General features: G+C 34.7%; 1 protein-coding gene across 1 annotated transcript in view; it reads left to right on the plus strand.

The window, feature by feature from the left end:
- Nucleotides 1-539: 539 nt before the first annotated feature.
- The window catches only part of LOC107746549 (collagen alpha-1(XXV) chain-like), a 74,253-nt gene continuing 56,904 nt past the window's right edge, over nucleotides 540-17,888 (plus strand). Inside the window, exon 1 of the mRNA XM_016560806.1 lies at nucleotides 540-582. The gene's annotated coding sequence lies outside the window, so the exon portion shown is untranslated. The remainder of the gene's footprint in view (nucleotides 583-17,888) is intronic.

Genomic DNA, 17,888 nt, shown 5'->3' on the forward strand with positions numbered 1-17,888 from the left:
ACCTTCTATATATTAATATATACTTCAGATTGAATATATGCTTCAGAAAAGCTACTTGTGATCCATCATGTGGCTTTCTTTTTCAGTATATTAAAGTTGCCAGTACATTAAAAACCCATTTTAAGAATTTGGTATATTAACATTATTTCAGTTAATATAATATATGTTTTTCAACTGTGAATTTAAGTTTAATTTGTAAAACAGAATATTGCTGTCATATTTTTTAATGGTAAAGTTCTGGTGATCACAGGTGCTGTTTTTATTTTTATTTTTTTATTTTTTATAGATTTGACAGTGATAAATTTAAAATAAATTAATATACAGATTTTGTTCTATGAAGAGAATTTAATTGTCCAAAGTAATTTTGTCCCCCTTGTCTCTCTCTATTCTCATGGCACTGGCTGTGGCTTCACTGGGTCAATCCACCTGCTTCTCCATCAGGTATTTCAGTCTTTTTTTATTTCGTGTCTGTCATTCTCTTTCTCTGTCAGCAGCTGTCCATCACTGGGAATTAATACAATTTATGGGCTGTCATGCAGTCACGAGTCTTACAATGGGCCCCTCCGCTGTTGTTCTTCAACAGTGAGCAAGGTTACCTGACCTTTTCTGAATACTATGTTTATGCTTCAGTATGCACAAAGAACTAAAAATATACTTTAAACAACATGAAATCAACTTGATGATATTTATAGTTAGCAGTGGGTATTTACATTAATTGTAAATGAAGGTAGATGCTACTTACAGTGAGTGTAAATAGTGGTAGATTTTGTTTGCTCCAAGTGTAAATAGCAACAAATAGTATCTTGTTTACAGTACATACAAATACTGATGCTATTCAGACAAAGTATAAATAGAAATGTATATTATTTGTACTAAAGGTAAATCATCTGAACAGTGGTGGGTGGAGTTTCTATTTTCACATTAGTTAATATTGCGAGAGTTGTTTTATGTTGTTATTAACATTTATTCAAATCACTTGTTGAGAAAAGGACTGCTATTACTTTCCTAAGCAATCAGACTTACATTTTATGCCTGGCAGACGCTAAATCTATCTCTTAAATTTACAATAATAAAAGGGCCCTGACTATATCTGAGTTTTTTGGGCTCCTTTTCTTTAGAAATGTAAAAATTTAGTTTTAATTTTGTAAATGTGAAAAATGAATTGAAAAATAACAGTTGTTGCTTGAGATTTAGCATGCCAACTCTCTCTCTGACTCATTTTCGGTATGTATTCGGGTAACGTTTTTTTGTGCCTAGTAATGGTTTGTTTACACTATAAAATTCCGATAACAATTAAAAAGGTCCTGTCAGACATTCACCAGGAACTAAGCATGTTTGGAATTAATTTGATCGAGAAAATAGAGTCTTAGTCTGGTCTTTGTGGTATTTCTCCTTCATATGGAAGTGATTTGTGTATTGCAGTGAGTCTGGATACAATCATTAATTTTTTTTCGTCTGACTGGCTCTTCATTGAGAGTTGCTGTGATGTTATTCACCTTGTCTAAAAATACCCTCCTCCTCATGCTTTGAGGAAATGAATTACTTGTTAAGAAGGGAGCTGCTTTGTGTTGTCTGTTCGTGACAAATTACTAAATATGTAGTGCTTATTGCACCGTTGCTAACGTGTCTTTCTGATGGAGTACATGGTCTACAGCATGTGGTGAAATTAGAGTGTTTCTGTTGAAAACATAATGATGACTAATGGAATAGTGTCGAAAATGAAGTATGCATAAGTATGCATTGAGGACAGTGTGTGTTCATTTTGTTACTTGATCCCTAAGACACACAAAACAATGTTTTCTGAAGAAATTGTTAGTGCTTGAATGTGCAAAACTTGCCACACTGATGCCAGGATGTTGCAGTGCAGTTGCTAAAGTGTTCTGAGTGGCTTTAAGTGTCTAAATGGGGCTTCATCATCATAATGGTCATCACGTTGAACAGGTAAACTAAACTACTCACTAGTCACTTTTTCAGTCTCAATGTGTTTATAATCGCAATCAAACTATTATAACTCAGATTTTCAGGTCAAATTTTTTTTAAATAATGAAAAGTTTGAAAAAGTTGTTGGAAGCTTAGTGACATTAAAGTAATGCCATCGTGTTGTAGTTTGTTTATAGCCTATACATTTAGCTTTTTACTTCTGCTGATTGTGTTTGTTAGGGTGGGCAATATGACCAAAATCTTATATCATGATATGAGTAATTTTATTTCACTGTAACAATATATATCACAATATAGTTATTTTTGATTTAGGTCTCGATATAGGTCTTTATGATATTAACATTTTTGATACCATAGAAAGTAAACAGTAAGCGATTAAACAATAAGAAACTAATAACAAGCAATAGGACAAATCGAACAAATAAATATGAAATGCTACATACATTGTTTAAAGTAATCAAATACTTTAAGCAATAATCCTTAAAATATGAGGGAAACTTGTAAGTCTGATTGCATTGTCCGTAGTACAAATGTTGTGGGAAAAGTTACTGCCAAAGTAAAAAAAAAGAAAAGAAAAAGAAATGAATGAGCAATTGCTTTAGCAAACAGTAATAAACCTCCCTTTCACTCACCCTTAAAAACACGTACATACAGAGAGACACATATTCACTCATGGTGTGATCTTGTCACAGACGATTTGCCTCCTCAAACTCCTCATTGAGACCCCTAACGTCAGTCGACGTAACGTCGAACGTGACAGACTGAAAGGGAACTGTTGTACCATTAAATGCCATGTCATTTGATGGCTTCTACTAGAAACTTATTTCTAAGTTTCATATAATTTGGTTTGCAAAGCATGATTGCTACACATTCCTTTGTTTATTTGATGAATCGTGTAAAGCTGAAGCAGTACCTATGGGGCAAAATCATTGCTTACACTGGTAGTCAGACACCAAACATTGTGCTTGTTCTAGTTAGAAAATGTCAGTTGTTGGCACAACTATAGAACTGCTATTTTCCATTAAGTGGCTTGGTTTAAAAGAGCAAATGCTGCCCATTACATTGTTCATGGTTTCTCTGAGGGTATGATTGTGATGCTAAAACACGACTTACGGACTATTACTGATTCTTGTATAACAAACCGAGGACAGAATTAACTCTGTCAAGAGATTTATAGACTTTGGTCTGGGCTGCGTTTCCCGAAACCTTCTTAACGCTACGTCGTTCGTAAGTTATACCTTAAGTTGTACCTTTACGTTAATACGTGTTTCCCGAAACGTTCTTAGTTAAGTATACCTTCTGTAAGTCATTTGTTCGTAAGGTTAGTATGGACCACTCTTAGCTATACCTTATCGCTGTTCACAGTTCACTCCGCTAGTGGCCACCACTGTGCAAAAACCTTCTTCACATTTCAGTCGATACGATTGTAATTCTGTGGCAAGAAAAAGTGCAGAACCAAATAAATATTACAATTCTAAAGTTGTAATACACCCAGTGTTCAATTAGTGTTCAATTAATTGAAGTGTTTTTATGCAAAGAATAAAACTGTCATTATACTGATGGTTGTTAGTTTTTCCATTATAATATACAAAGGCACATCGGCTGGCAAACAAGTAGGCAGCACATAATTAAGAGTATATTTAAAGGGAATGAATGTTATGGGGAGTTTGGTCAAACTATGGCAGCAAGACAGCGAATAGTTGTCCTAAATCAAAGACGGCTGCGTCCGCGGAGCCAGTTAGTGTATGTGCACTATTTCATAATAGTCTCAGAATAGCTACCATGTCAAAAGATACAATTCTACAAAAATGTCGCCTGCCACGGGAGCAAATTCAGCAGCTTTTACATCTTGTTGGTCAAACTTTGTAGAGACAAACTTGACGGAGCTACCCCCTAAGCCCCGAAATTCAGCTGCTGGCGGCTCTCCGTTTTTATGCTGTGGGGAGTTTTCTGGAGGTGGTTGGGGATGCCTAGAACAGGTATACCTTTAGTTAAGATATACCTTTAGAGTCTTCGCAGCGAGCTAAGAGACAACGTTATCGGGAAACGCAGCCCAGGATTATTCCAGTGAGAAACTGGATTAGCCGGAAATTGTTTTTGCAAGATTTCTGGATGGTCATCAGTCAGATATGTTGGTTATTTTGAGAGGAGAAACAGGTGTGTAAAATAATATTTACTAATTTTCCAATATTCCCTTGGGTGGTATGGATAATCAGCCTAAGGAATGTAAAATTTATCTGCAATTTATATCTAATCCAGATCTTTCTGGAGAGCTACAGTTGCTCATTCTCATGTGGTTTAATCATTATGATTCAATGACTTCAATTGTTTTGTACAAATTACATTTCTGTTTTTCAGAGAGCTTGGAAACTTGTACAACTTAAATTTTGATTGTGGGGTTTTAAGACTGGCAATTACAATATATGTGCAGTTAAAAGTTACAAAACGGCAACATTATTAATCGTTTAAAATTAAATTCTGCATACAACGTGTGAAATGATTGTGGCTGATTTAAAAGGCACATTTTGTTTTTGTTGTTCCTGTTTTTTTTGTGTTTTTTTTTTTTAGGTCCGCTTCGGTCTGGTTGTAAAATGGTGCATTCAATTATAATGATTTGCGCAACAGACTTTAACGACTCTTGTTGTAATTTAGAAATAAAAGAGGCATAGGCTCTAAATTAGGTCTTAATGTGTTTGTGTGGGAGTGCATACTTGCTCACAGAAGAAAAGCAGTACATATGAGTCTAAAATACGGCTGTTTTACATGCCTGTTGTATGTGCACTGGGGTTTAATGAAGACATGATTCAAGCATTAAGTATTTCCATGCTAATTTTAGATGCATGTTCTGCTTTGTAGAAAACTACACCACCTGTTTCCTTTCTTTCCTCATGCATTTGCTCTTTTTTTAGCTGTTTTTTTTCACATAATGATTATAGCTGAAATCCTTTAGGTTTGTCAACAGCAAACGTGTATACTTGAACTGGCCAATTCTTCACCTCAGAATCAGAATCAGATATACAGAGCAGAAATATATTTTGCAGTAATACCAGCGAGAAGGCAGCTAGTTATAAACTGCCCATAAAGCGTTGCTCATATTTTCAAAAACACTTTAATCGTCAAATAGAGAGTTGGATGAACTGCAGAGTAGAACAGCCGAGCACCTCTCAAAGCGTCAATCAGTCCTCCAAATGCATAACATAAAAGACAATTTACAACCTTTTATCTTAGGCTTTCACAGCCTCTGAGAATGTTTGGTTATAGTACATCAAATGTATAATTTGATTTGTCTCAGGCGACGCAAAACCGGGGCCCCAGACCGTAAATTATTTCTCCAGACCTATGCTTCAACCAAAGGATCTTGGTAGGCTGCTGAACCCAATCAGGCATGTGGGATTGGATATTTTTTCTCTTTTTTCATGACTCAGATGTTGTTAATGTAAATGTATTTAAACACTTCACAAGCAAGTCAGTTTGATACTACCATATCATCATATGCAACTCTGTACTGTACATAATTCAAATTATGAAAGAGCATATGTGGAGTAAAGCATGCCGCTGCACATTGCGTTCATGTTTAGTGTATTTGATGGTAATTTGATTACATGTTCCATTCATTGCTGTACAAACTACTCATGTTAGTCACATGTGTAAAAAATCACATATGTAAATGAATATTCCTATAATCCAATAAACTTTTCAGTCCACAACCGTAATCTGTTCTAGGCAATCAGTGCCTCATATTTCCTGAAGTCATCTACTACATGAGTAACAGTAGTAAACACTCTGAATCATATCAAACATCTCTTTAGCCACAGTATCTGAGGCTGTTTGACTTCCGGAAACTACAAAGAGTTGATTAAAAGCATGGGACAGTGATGTATGGCCTTTATTTAGAGAATATCATGTTGCCCATTATGGCTTATTATGGTCTGTTTCTGGTACTTAAAATAGTAAAGAAACAAATGACTTTGATACTTTTGAACTTCACTTCCTCGCCTGTGTGTACACACATGGTCAGGGCCCATTTATGGGGCCACTAGAATGAATTTTGAATGAGTTTTACTTATGTTTGTTAGTTTCTACTTTCAATTTTTACTGAATTATAGTATTGTAAATAATGTAATGCATTTTTTAAAATTTAAATCAGAATAAATATAAAGGTAAAAGTAGAAATGTGATTTGAGTAAAATGCCCCAAAAATGTAGTAAAAATGAACAAAATTCTATTATTAAGTACACAAAAAAAATGTTCAAAGCTGATGAGATTCATCCACAAAGTGCATATAGTAAAACAACTCTTACTGTTTAAAACACAGATGGAGATAGAGAGGCCATTGTTCCAAAGTACACTTTCAAATAAAATATAGTCGTTCTTATTTTTTTCCATTAATTAAATTAATTCCATTAATAATGAGGTATTGAATTAGATTATGGTAATACAAAATTGTACAATAGTATTGCACTGCAACAGAATCTTCATAATCCTAAAAATAGATTTATTTTCTTAAATGCAAAGTATTTTTGTATTTTTTTATAAGCAGTCTTAAATCAAAATGTATTTAATTAAGAAGCAAAACTGATTAAGATATTAAGCCTTGTTTTCTGAAATTTTGATCAAAATTAAGTGAGTTTATGCTTAAAACAAGAAAAAAATCAGCGATATATAATCTTGTTTGCATTTTGAATTAAGTATATTTTTCTTACCCCATTAGCAGATTTTTTTTTTTTACTGTTTCAAGCATCAATTCACTTAATTTTGACCAAATTTTCAGAAAACAAGGCTTAATATCTTAAGTCATTGTGAAAATATGCACAATTTATCAAATGTATCTTGATTTAAGCATATTTAGATAGTATTACTGGAAAACAAGACAAAAACACTGAGGAAGAAAATCATTTTTTTCGCACTGTTGCAAAAAATTTCCTTTTTACTATTTATACCTATTGATTTTGTGGTGAACGTTCTTTCCAGGTGAGGTTGTTGGGATTGTTTGTGAGATTCGCCCAGGTGTTGTTTATAAGCTGTATTGTTATGCTCATTCAATCATTCAGTGTTTAATTACATCATTTTTGTAATATTCCAGTCAGATTTTTTTTTTTCTCTTTAGCTTAAACGCATAAAGCAGTTTTATTTACTGGTTCATTGCCTGACCCTTTGGATCAGAGTCTTGTCTGAGCAATGGGAGGGAGAAGGAAAAAGAGGGCAGAGGAGAAAAGAGACGGGATGGATAAAACGCTGTTATGCAAACCTCCGCTCATCACTCACTCCTGGACCAGATTAATTGCCCGTTAGAACAAGGCCACAGTGTTGCCTCCAGATGTACTCGAAGTAATGATGTCACCGTTTAATGTTCTTCTCTCTCACCATTTTCAATTTTTTATACAATTCTGCATACATTTTGCAGATGGCCTGCACAAACCATTACAATCTAGAGCAATAAATTGATGAATTCAAGGATTTGCATCTATTCATCACGTTGATGAACTGAAGGTTACCGAGTTTGAGGCGCTTGGATGTTTTAGTTGTTGCTTAGGGTTTATAAGCTGGCTCAGAATCAAGCACAGGAAAACAGGATGAGTGAATCTTTCCAACACCTTTGAGTCTCACTCTGCCAAAACTTTCTTTCTCCCAAAGTATTACAGCATGCCTCCTTATTTGTCTTCCCTTCTCTCTCTTTGTTTCTCCTTCATATTTATTGTGGGCCATTTCTGTCAGCGATTTCCTGCCATGCATAACGTCTGCAGGGTTGTGTGCCATTCATAAATAAATTGTAATTCAGCTCCTGAACTAAGGTGGCAGCATATAAAAATGCAATTTTAATAAAAAATAAAATATAATGAAATATAATTGCATTAAGTGTAATTTTAATTATTTTAACTAAAACATTATTTTCAAAATTTTAGAGATTTGTTTTTCATAAAAATTATATATTTTGTCATTTCAATTTCTGTTTAATCCTTTTTATTACTAGAAACGTCTTTAAGTTTTTTTTTTAGGAAATAAATTGCAATTCAGACAACAGTTGCAGACCAGCTGTCCATTACATTTACTTGCCAAAGCCAAATTTTTATTTTGGACCCTGGCTGTACGTAAATACATGCATTAAATACAAAAACAAATCATGCAGTCAGATCTTTCCATACATTGAAATTTCAACCATGTGTTATTTTGCAGTTCACAGAACAGTTACAGACCATCTGGCCATTTTATTTACTCGCTAAAGCTGAATTTTACTAAATGTGTTCATTTTTAGCCCAGGCTGTACATATGTGAACAATAGTACAGCATTAAATATAAAAAAAAACACATGTACACACATTTCGACACGGCCTCAGCTGTGAAATTAAAATATCCAGCTTGTGGACAACATGAGCTTACAGGGTTTCCTCTCTGCACCTCTCAATGGCAGAGACTGAGGAATCTGATCTGAGTCATGTGATTATGTGAGTAGTGAAGTCGGGTTATCTTCCATTCAGCTGCGGTCCCAAATAGGTTGCACGTGGGATGCGTAGAACTGTTTGTATGCGAGACCGTTTCAAGTTTTGACTGTGCATGTAGTAACATTAACCAGTTGGATTTAAACAGGTGTGTTCATACTAGGGCTGTGCGATTTGGGGGAAAATATCAAATTGCGATTTTTTTGACAGATATTGCAATTGCAATTTGATTTGCGATTTTAAATTTGCAAAGTCAAGCTTCAGCTCAATATTGCCAATAATGTGCAGCACAGTATGGGTATCATTACCCTGCTGAAAAAAACAATAGAAACTATCACAGATATGTTTGACAAACTATTATCTAATATAAATTTTATTTTATTTTATTTTATTCAATAATTTAATTATTGTCTACACTGCAAAAAAATGGTGTAGAAATAATTTTTACTCACAAAAACTTACAAAAAAGCTGTGCATACCTTATAAAAAGTAATCGAATTAAATGTGACATTTTGAAGTAGAAAGTATTTTTTTCTAAAATGTACTCCGATTTTTGTTTTAATTACAACTTTGAAAAATCATTTTATTTATTTAGTATTTAATTTAATTTTATTTAAAGCTGCAGTCCGTAACTTTTGGCGCTTTAGCGGTTAATAAACAGAACTGCGTGCATCTTGCGGAAGAACATTGTAGCCGGAGCTACTTCTCTCTGTTTATGTCTATGGCCAAAAACACAGTTTGGAAAATGGATTCATGGTGTACTCGCTTATTATATACATTTAGTAAATTTTGAGCACAAAAAAGTTACGGACTGCAGCTTTAATTTTTATTGCAAGAAAATTGCAAAATCCCACAAATCAGGGTTTTAAACTGTCTTATATTTTTAAACACAAATACATGTTAACTTTTTAGGTGCAAGGCCTATTTTGTACATAATTCATAAAAAATAAAGACTTTTAGTGGCAACTTCCTTGGCTCTACAGATCTTTTCAGACTTTTTGCCACTTTTAGCCAATGCACTAATCGCTATGCCATGACTTTCACCTTTATGGTCTTGTTATTGAATGCACTTCAGTGTTTTCCTACAGGAATGTGCAATCAGCTGGTTTGATGTTGATTTCAGTAAAGGGAATTGGCTGAACTCATTGGCAGGTGAACTGAATCTGGGCGATGTGCTGCCTCTCAGGTTCCAAGCGGGCAGCAGGGGTTACCGGACCCCTCTGGCAAACACTACCTTTGCTTGGGGGAGCAGGGAGTGTTTTGAAGGTGCTGACCCACCGAGAGATCAGAACTTCCCCTGTTATTTGTATAGCCGTCTTGCTGCAACGGAACTATAATGACCAGTCATGCTAAATGATGTGAGCGAGTGAATTTGATACTGTCCCACTTCTGCGAGCAGGGAGCTGTTTGCTTTGCCATGGTCTTTGATTCACTAACTCTTACATACATTTCTGTCCACTTTGGTAATACCCCATGCTTCAAAGATGTCTTCTTTATTTGGTCAGTTCAGAATGTGTTTTAAAATTTCTCCTTTCACCTATTGTAATTGTAGAATTGTGTATTATAGTTACTATTACAGAAAATGCTAAATATCACATACAATCTTGATGTAGAAAAACTGATACTGTATTTTTTTTTGTTAAACATACTCCAATTATTTTAAAGTCAAAATCTTTTTTACAGTGTAGAAAAAAAATCATAATTTCCATGATAGCTAGAAGGTCTTCTCAAACATGAAAAATGATCTGAGAGAAAAAGACAAGGAAGTTATACAAGACACAAACCTTAAAGAACAAAAACAGCTTAAACTATTTAAATTTCCCATGCATGACTGATTATTTAAATGCTTTTCATTGAAGCTTAAGATGAAATCTGCACATCTATAATGTCATCTGCATTTATTTTAATACCACTGCAGTCCCACATGTGGAATGTAACCCCCCCACCATATTATCATTCAGCAATCAAAGAGACAACTCAAAATGGAAAATTCTTTGTTGAGATGCCAAGATTCATGAGATATTCAAAAGACAAGAGATTCTTGAAAAGAAAAAGCAACATCCCTGAAGACCAGCTGTTTTTTAAGGATTTTAAGGGCTTAACAACACAGGCTTTAAGCTTTGTAATCTTTGTAATCTTAGTAGTTACGTTCTATTATAACTAACAGAAACTACAGAGCAGAAGATGACAATATGTTTTCCTTCTCTCTCTTGTTAGATGTGGTTCATGCCTCGTCTAGTCAAAAATATATTCACCATTTTCCATTGTTTTCCATTGTTTAATACATGTTTTGCTCACCACACAGTAGTGATTTGCATGATTAGGGTGAAAATCATTATGTAATCTACACTGAGAAAAAAAACGGGCTTTGAATTTTCACTCAGAAATTGCTAGTAAATTTCACAAATAATCACAAAGAAACGGCAAGTAACACTCTGAATTTAACATGAAATTATAAAGACTGAAATAGTGTTTTCTTTTAAAATGTATTCCAATAATTTTTGTTTAATTTATCATTTAAAAAAAAAAAACATTTCCAGTCCGTATGGCATGACATTTCCAGTCATTCTTGGTTACTGGATAATTATTTTTTAAATTAAAGATTTTAAAAAATTATTTAATAGAGATTGCACTAAAAATACATCTAGCCAATGAAATGTTATAGACCTGAGAATACAAGCAGTCTTGTATGTTTTTGTTTTTTCACTTTTTTGTAATCAAATGTTGTGATTAATTTTAAATCTGCTTGTTTTTAAATGTTTTAAATGTCTTTGGCAAACGTTAAAAATACTTCTGGACCCAAAGCTGCTAAATAGTGAACGGTCACTGATGTGCTCTGACCACACAGACAGTTTCTCACACTTGTATGATAAATAAAACAGGTGGAGGATTTTTGCTGGCCAGCTGTGATAAAATGAAGCTTTTTTAACATAGTTACTACAAATATTTTCCTCACGTTTGGTGTTCATTCCTTAACTTTTCGCTCTGCTGGCTAGCAGACTTGTTTATTATGCTATTTATCTCTCTGATCTCCATGAAAAACGTCTGGGTTTTGAGACGTTTTCAGTAACAGGGAGTATTTGTGTCTCAGATGGAAAGCAAGCCTCTTTGATTTTCTGTTTTACTATCTGTCCCTCTCTGACTCATTCTATGTCTCAGTTTGACTTATTGTTTTGGTTGGTGTGATTTCACAACAAGCGGAACAAAAAATATTGATGCATTTGTCAGTATGTGATGTTCAGAGTCGCTTTATTCTTTGCACTTGTCTGGTGTAAACAACACATTCAAAGCCCCAAAATGCATGACAAAAGCGCTGTCATCTTTGCATGTTTTGTCTTTTTTCCTTTCTGTTTCCCAAATGCACATGTATAAATACAGACACTCATCTCTTGACCCACCTTTGACTCACCTGCGACAGCTCTTCCTGAGGGCACCGGAGAACATTATTTCTGCCAAACAAACCGCAGCAAGCAGATCAGCCAGTTCACGTGACCTGTGCCCTTTGCTTCTTTCTGGAGTACCCTTAACCTTAACAGAAGTACATTTCACAGCACTGATGTTGTGTCTGAAACAAACAGCAATACATTATGTCTCTGAAAAATTGTGTTAAAAACTGCATCCAGTTGTGAGTTTTTAGGAGGGCTGAGCAAATATTCACTATGAATTTGCAGTAATTTTGCTGGTGATGTAAAATTTAAATATTTTATGAAATACATGTAGATAAATAATGCTGTTTGTTAGTATATTTTATATTGGTTCAAATTAAAATAATGAAATATTATTCATCATTGTATTAATTTATGGATAAACAGTGTTACAAACATGAATATTTAAAATAAAATATATATAAAGAAGTTTCTTCAAGACAGCATTTGATAAAAAAACGTAATATATTTTTTTTAGGATTCTTCTATGAAATTAATGTGTATATATATATATAAATTACTGCATATATTGCATATTTATATTGCATATAAAAAGGCCGAAAGAATAATCATTATTTAGTTATATCTACCAGGCTTTATCTAGTATGTCTGCAGTCACAGCAAATGCACAGGATGTGCTTTTAATGGATATCTGCCCCCTCGCTCGACCTGGTCCAGACACTTAGTGACCTTTAACCCTGACCTTGCCCTCTGTCTTCCCACACCCCTTCACTAGACTCTCTTTCACTCACTAATGCTCTTATTTCAGGCTTTGTTAAGAAAAGCTGCATTTCCCAGAGTTTGCAGACAGGTAGGCATGTGGAAACATTTTGATGGATATGAGAGAAGTCATACAACAGTTTCTAAAACTACGTATAAGTAGCCTATAACTTTTGCTCTTGAACTATAATATTTTGCAAGAAATAAATTAATGTACTGTTGATAATGTAGTGAATTGAATATTTTGAAAAATATATTAAATATTTTTTTTTGTGCGTGTGTGTGTTATTACCTGATTTGTTTTGGAGGGCTCTTTAAAGCAGGATTTCTCAAAGTACAGTCTGTAGACCCCTAGAGGTCCTTGACCCATAGTCAGGGGGTCCGCGAAATGAATTTAGGGCGCTATGATTTCCGCGATGCACTAAATGCGGATGGAATTACGGAATTCAGTCAAAATGGAATTCACTGTGTAAGCGGAAGTTCACGAAATTAAACAAGTTTTGGATAAATAAATGGAACGTTAGGTCTGTACACTTAATCAAATCGTGGTATGGATTCATGTCTTGATTACATTTTAAAATATTAATTTGTTAATGTTTTATGCCTCTATTTGATTACCATCGTTGAAAATAATTTTTTATTCAATTATAAATCCAGAAAAATTAAAACAGACCATACACAATTTCTGAAAAGAAAAAAAAAAATTAATGTGGCCATATTATTGTAAACATTTTAATAAAATATTAAGTAGTTAGTTTTATACATTAAATTGATTAGACATGCTTTTAGATTATTAAAATTGAATTAAACCACTAAAATGGAATCTAGAAAAATTTAAATGGAAAACACTGAATTTGAGAATAATAAAACTTGTTATACAATTTAACAACGACTTATTAAAAGTTTCAGTTCTATGTTTTCAAGTAATTAGACATGCTTTTTAATTACAGTTCAATTTAACCATTAAAACAGAGTCCAGAAACATTAAAACAGTAAAAAAGGTAATCCAGAAAAGTAAAAAAAAAAACTCCAGAAAAACACAAGTTCCAATGGCATCTAAGAGTACAAACTGTAGTATGCATATGCTTAATCATTGTTATAATTATGAGGAGGTCATAATGGCTCCAAAATGTTTGAGGACCCCTGCTTTAAAGCATGAAACAGACTGTTTTGGATATTAATTCTGTAGTAAATAGGGTTTGGGGTTGTAAACTTTCTTATGGTGCCAGTCACCATTGTCATTGCGTCATTTTCCTGCCATCACATTCTTTCCACAGCCATCAACGTTTATTACAATTAAAAATTCTGCCAGTCACATTTCCCAGAAGTCGAAGTGACTGGGACTCTTGAGGGCACTAAAACACTAAGCATTGTCAGATGTAACTGGTCCAGTTAAGGAGATTTACAGTGGCATTTTGAATAGCGATTCTGTCGTCGTCTCTTAGCGTAGAAGTCTTCCACACTTAAGAAGCTGTTAGGCAACGTTACACGTGGAAGTGTTAAAGACTGAATCTTAGGTGAGTTGTTTTAAGTGGTTTGCTTTTGATGGTATTGTTTTGACAGTAATCAAGGCCACGTTCTTGACGTTTACACAGGTGGGGCGACCCTTTAGAGGACTATGCCAAAATATGTGGTCGCAAGTAACGTGTAGCATGTTTAAAACCTTTTCTAAATAGAGCGCTCGAGCCTCCCGGCGTGTACGTGCTTAGACCATGTGTGAGAGCCCAGGCCTGAGCCACAGAACACCAAGTGTACCTAGCATCTCTCAAAACATAAATAAACTGAAGAGGAGTTTGGGTTCAACTCTCATATGCAATACACTCTAGTGCGTTAAGCTAGTGCGTATCATCTATCTATCTATCTATCTATCTATCTATCTATCTCTACCTACCTACCTACCTACCTACCTACCTATCTATCTGTCTATCCATCCATCCCTCCATCAACCTATCATTCGTTCATTTGTTCTATTGTTTGTTTGTTCTAATATTTGTTCTAAAATTTGTTCATACATTTGTATGTTTGTTCTGTTGTTCTTTTTCTCTATTGCGGCTTTTAAAAAGCAGTTTTGACTTGTTTTCTTACAGGAGGTGTAGTATGGAATGAATATATGAAAACAGATGGAGTGATCTGGAAGACAAATGTTGGGGCCAGCACTTGGGCTCAGAGGGACAAACCTGGGAAAACGTTGTTTAGCACATCTGCATGTTCTCTTTGCATGATTGCGCACACACAATCCCAAACTCATACAGACTAAATGAATTGAAAGCGAGTGATGGAAGAGCTCTGGTTATGTCTTCTGTAACGCATATGCAGTTTAAGCACTTCTGTTCTCTATGCATGTAGTTTGTTGAATTAGTACCTTTTTTCTCTGTTATTTCTTGGCATGACTCAGAAATGAGGCTTAAGCAAAGGTTTGCAGTCCAGGCCATCTGTGTTGACTTTTCTGATAGAGCCATCTGAAACTTTCATTAGCTTCATCAGTGTGTCATATACACTCCAGGCCTTGAAACATTGATTTTCATATTAATAACTAAATTTTATTACTGTTATTGTTAGTACTTGTTGACTCCAGTCATAACTATTCACAGACTGAACCGTTGATCTGATTTTGGTTTCCATTCAGACAATACCTGCAGGACATAATTAGACCAGGCTATTGTACTGACCTATAGCAAGTAAGGTGAAACTGAACACCAGCGCAGAACTTCTCCATTCTTCACTCTTGAGGCTCTACCTTCCCTAGGATCTGCAGACTAAATGATGTCAAACTCTCCAGATTTTGCCCTGAAGAACTTGAGTTGTTTCAATGGATCTGCACTCATATCAACTTTATTTTAATACACTTCCTGCTAGAAAAATTAGGTCACACTTGCCTAAGGTGGTCAAGCTTTTGAAACATGGTTAATCAGTTCCCTACTATGTGCCAGCTAACCAGAGCTGATAGAACATCCACTTAAACCAGATGGCCAGCTAGAAACCATTGTGACATTGTAAATGGATGACATTGTAGGAAAATAAAAATGATTTAATCCAAAAGTGATATATTTAAGATGGTGCTCTCAGCATGAAAATCATGAAAAAATAGCCTTTTTCAAGTTTGCTGTTGGATTTATCTCACCTGGTCTTTCAGTTTTAAACTGATTTTTCCCAGATTGTTATTGTGAGGTTAGATCAGCGTGACTAATTAAGATGACTTTGACCACTCAATTGAGTAGATTCTTGCTAAATGAGGCAGATCCAGTATATACTGTTGCATAGGAAACCTTATATACAAGGTTGTATACAAACCACATATAGTATATAAGGTAAGATTTAAAACATATATTTTTAAAATATTGATATTAAAATTATTTACTGTGTTATAACATCGTATTAAAATAATTTGAATTAATCATCTAATTATTAATTAATTAAATGCATCAAATAAGCATTATATTTTAAATATATATTTTAGCATTCTAATGCATTTTCGAATTGTTTACTAGTATTCTACAGAGATGTTACAAACCACATACTAAATCTGGATCCATTTGCATGTCAGTGATGTCAGATGTATGTCCTGGTGACTGTTCGGTCTGTGTTTGTGACATGCGTCTGCTCTACAGACCACAGATTGTTGACAGGAGTTGGCAGTGGGGAACTTCCTTCAGCCTGTGCTATAGCAAGCAAATAACTTAATCAAAAGCAGCAAGGCCTTCACTTTCAACTCAGCAGTTGTCAGACACAGGGGGTAAGAAGGGGCATCCCAGACTTGAGGAGGCAGACAGGGACACAGCTGCTGCCCCTGAGGAGATGGAGGTCGCTGGGGTAAGAGCCGTGAAGGACATGGAGTGGTCGTATGGAACAAGATTCTTTGCTATTAAGCAATTTATAACAAACATGCATTTATGTCTCAGTTTCTACAGACATGGTTTTTAAAGGATTAGTTCACTTCCAGAATAAAAAAATCCTGTAAATGTACTCACCCCCATTCCATCCTAAATGTTCATGTCTTTCTTTCTTCAGTTGAAAAGAAATGAAGATTTTTGAGGAAAACATTCCAGGATTTTTCTCCATATAGTGGACTTCAGTGGGACCCAATGGGTTGAAGGTCCAAATTGCAGTTCCATGCAGCTTCAAAGGGCACAATCCCAGCCGAGAAATAAAGGTCTTATCTACACTCTAAAAAATGCTGGGTTGTTTCAACCCAACTTTGGGTCAAATATGGACTAACCCAACTTTTGGGTTAAAAATTTAATGTAAAAATTTAACCCAATGGTTGGGTTAGTTCATATTTGACCCAAAGTTGGGTTGAAACAACCCAGCATTTTTTAGAGTGTAGGATGTTTCATATAGTACTTCAGATTGCTGGGAGATTTTTAAGTCAGTGAATTGATTTAGAGCATAGAATAATGTTTGATGTTTGGTTTACAGCAGTCAGTTTATACTGTATGTTGCCGTCAATGATTTTCTGAGATTTGAAAGGTACAAAAATATACAACTAATTTAGCTGGTTCATGAGGTTGTGGTCTTGTTCTGTATTACTTTTTTTTTACATTGTGCAGCTATGTTTTCTATAATTCTCTGTGGTAACGCAGGAGATAAAATACACAGATACGGCAGCAATTATCTAATGTGCATCATTTGCTTTGGTTGCAATAGCACTAAAAACCTTCCTGTCTTTGTCAGGAAGTGAAAAGAGAGAACAAACAGTCTTTTTATCATTTATTTATATTACTTGCACGCACATCACATCATAATTGCAATTTCCAATCTCCTAAGTAGGAACGTCCCAGGAGAACTTGAAAAGTCCTTGAGTCATATAGTAAACCTTACGTAATAAAAAAAGCAATTGTTTTTCAAGAGTATTTAGTTTATCAGTGAAATGTAAAGGCAGTTTGACTTTTCTTGCCATCACAACATTACTGAACAAACCCAACACGCATTTGGAAAAAGTGGAGATCTGTATACATTCAGATAGCTGATATATAAATCATGTCTTCTGTTCTGTATACACGAGTAGCTTTTTACCCTCCTCTACACTTTCCCTTGATGATCAGCTACTGTAAACTGAACGCTGTAATGTTCACCAATGTTCCTCTAAACTGCTCATCCTGTGTTGGATGTGTAGCCTGCATAAACAGTCAGCATTCAGCCCAATGTAAACTTTATTTGAGATTAATAATCACAGTTAAACATCAAAACTAATAATGAACAATTCAGATTTTTGATCTTGTGGGAAAGAAGGGCTTTTAAACCTCATGTGCCAGTGGTGTCTCTTCTGAGCTCGGGTCAGCTGCAGTTTTAGTCCCTCTGTAAACAGTGTTGCATCCTCTGTAAAACTCAACCACAAACAGTAAACACACACCAGCTCTGAAGCAGC

The sequence above is a fragment of the Sinocyclocheilus rhinocerous genome, unplaced genomic scaffold, assembly GCF_001515625.1.
Source record: "Sinocyclocheilus rhinocerous isolate Xijiao unplaced genomic scaffold, SAMN03320098_v1.1 scaffold679, whole genome shotgun sequence".
Classification (NCBI taxonomy): domain Eukaryota; kingdom Metazoa; phylum Chordata; class Actinopteri; order Cypriniformes; family Cyprinidae; genus Sinocyclocheilus; species Sinocyclocheilus rhinocerous.